A 2,368-nucleotide genomic window follows, 5' to 3' on the forward strand; every position below is an offset into this window, starting at 1 on the left:
CAGCATATCAAGCAAGCCGGAGATCTCACCCATTTAAAGTTTGAGAATAGGTTGAGGTCGTTTCGGCCCCAAGGCCTCTAATCATTCGCTTTACCGGATGAGACTCGTACGAGCACCAGCTATCCTGAGGGAAACTTCGGAGGGAACCAGCTACTAGATGGTTCGATTAGTCTTTCGCCCCTATACCCAGCTCCGACGATCGATTTGCACGTCAGAATCGCTACGGACCTCCATCAGGGTTTCCCCTGACTTCGTCCTGGCCAGGCATAGTTCACCATCTTTCGGGTCCCAACGTGTACGCTCTAGGTGCGCCTCACCTCGCAATGAGGACGAGACGCCCCGGGAGTGCGGAGGCCGCCGCCCCGTGAAGGGCGGGGAAGCCCCATCCTCCCTCGGCCCGCGCAAGGCGAGACCTTCACTTTCATTACGCCTTTAGGTTTCGTACAGCCCAATGACTCGCGCACATGTTAGACTCCTTGGTCCGTGTTTCAAGACGGGTCGTGAAATTGTCCAAAGCTGAAGCGCCGCTGACGGGAGCGATTATTCCGCCCGAGAGCATCCCGAGCCAACAGCGGCGCGGGTCCGGGGCCGGGCCAGGTAGGTCCGTCATCCGGGAAGAACCGCGCGCGCTTGCCGGGAGCCCGAGCGCCCAAAGGGGCGAATCGACTCCTCCAGATATACCGCCGAGCAGCCAGCCAGGACACCGGGGCTCTGCCCAACAGACGCGAACCGAGGCCCGCGGAAGGACAGGCTGCGCACCCGGGCCGTAGGCCGGCACCCAGCGGGTCGCGACGTCCTACTAGGGGAGAAGTGCGGCCCACCGCACACCGGAACGGCCCCACCCCGCGGCGAGTGGAAAGGCAACCGGACACGACCCCGCCGCGGATTGCTCCGCGCGGGCGGCCGGCCCCATCTGCCGAGGGCGGGAGCCAGTGGCCGGATGGGCGTGAATCTCACCCGTTCGACCTTTCGGACTTCTCACGTTTACCCCAGAACGGTTTCACGTACTTTTGAACTCTCTCTTCAAAGTTCTTTTCAACTTTCCCTCACGGTACTTGTTCGCTATCGGTCTCGTGGTCATATTTAGTCTCAGATGGAGTTTACCACCCACTTGGAGCTGCACTCTCAAGCAACCCGACTCGAAGGAGAGGTCCCGCCGACGCTCGCACCGGCCGCTACGGGCCTGGCACCCTCTACGGGCCGTGGCCTCATTCAAGTTGGACTTGGGCTCGGCGCGAGGCGTCGGGGTAGTGGACCCTCCCAAACACCACATGCCACGACAGGCGGCAGCCTGCGGGGTTCGGTGCTGGACTCTTCCCTGTTCGCTCGCCGCTACTGGGGGAATCCTTGTTAGTTTCTTTTCCTCCGCTTAGTAATATGCTTAAATTCAGCGGGTAGTCTCGCCTGCTCTGAGGTCGTTGTACGAGGTGTCGCACGCCACACCGCCAGCCGGCTGTGCACGCTACCGAGAAAGTACCGGTATGCGAACCGCCAGGCGACGGGCGCGCATCGCACGTTTGAGGAGACGCGGCCGGCCCCACAGGCGGCCACGACACTCCCAGGTCTCCGAAGCGGGACAAACGCCGCGCGCTTCAGTATACGTAGCCGACCCTCAGCCAGACGTGGCCCGGGAACGGAATCCATGGACCGCAATGTGCGTTCGAAACGTCGATGTTCATGTGTCCTGCAGTTCACATGTCGACGCGCAATTTGCTGCGTTCTTCATCGACCCACGAGCCGAGTGATCCACCGTCCTGGGTGATCTTTTTCATTTAGTTTCCACTGTCTCTTTCAAGACAGTTGCATAGGCGGGACTGAGGCGTTTGACGGCCCCTGTTCCAGCATTCCTGTGTCCAACGGCCTCACGGCCGATGGGCGTCGTACGGCTCCACACCGGAGCGGACAGGCACTCGGGCGAAAGTCATTCAAAACCGGCGCGAGGCGCCAGGTGCCGCAGGCCAGCCGCTCCAGAGCTTCAGCGCTCGTACCACACAACATTTCCGTTAGTTTTGAGAGGCACGCGTGGTTCCGCACGCGGCGCACGGCTGCTGCCGTACAGGTAGCGTGTTGCGCGACACGACACGCACATCGAAAGACATGCAGTCTAGTCGGTAATGATCCTTCCGCAGGTTCACCTACGGAAACCTTGTTACGACTTTTACTTCCTCTAAATGATCAAGTTTGGTCATCTTTCCGGTAGCATCGGCAACGACAGAGTCGATGCCGCGTACCAGTCCGAAGACCTCACTAAATCATTCAATCGGTAGTAGCGACGGGCGGTGTGTACAAAGGGCAGGGACGTAATCAACGCGAGCTTATGACTCGCGCTTACTGGGAATTCCTCGTTCATGGGGAACAATTGCAAGCC

At 60.1% G+C, this 2,368-nt stretch overlaps 2 non-coding genes across 2 annotated transcripts in view; both read right to left on the reverse strand.

Annotated features, from left to right (window-relative positions):
• LOC126113968 (large subunit ribosomal RNA) overlaps nt 1-1,418 on the reverse strand; it is a 4,222-nt gene extending 2,804 nt beyond the window's left edge. Inside the window, exon 1 of the ribosomal RNA XR_007524977.1 lies at nt 1-1,418. This exon is cut by the window's left edge and continues 2,804 nt beyond it. This is a non-coding gene — a ribosomal RNA (large subunit ribosomal RNA).
• A 188-nt stretch (nt 1,419-1,606) lies between these two features.
• On the reverse strand, nt 1,607-1,761 carry LOC126113970 (5.8S ribosomal RNA). The gene has a single exon (XR_007524979.1). It is a non-coding gene; the product is annotated as a 5.8S ribosomal RNA (ribosomal RNA).
• Nucleotides 1,762-2,368: the final 607 nt, after the last annotated feature.

This window comes from Schistocerca cancellata, unplaced genomic scaffold (assembly GCF_023864275.1).
Source record: "Schistocerca cancellata isolate TAMUIC-IGC-003103 unplaced genomic scaffold, iqSchCanc2.1 HiC_scaffold_274, whole genome shotgun sequence".
Taxonomy (NCBI): Eukaryota; Metazoa; Arthropoda; class Insecta; order Orthoptera; family Acrididae; genus Schistocerca; species Schistocerca cancellata.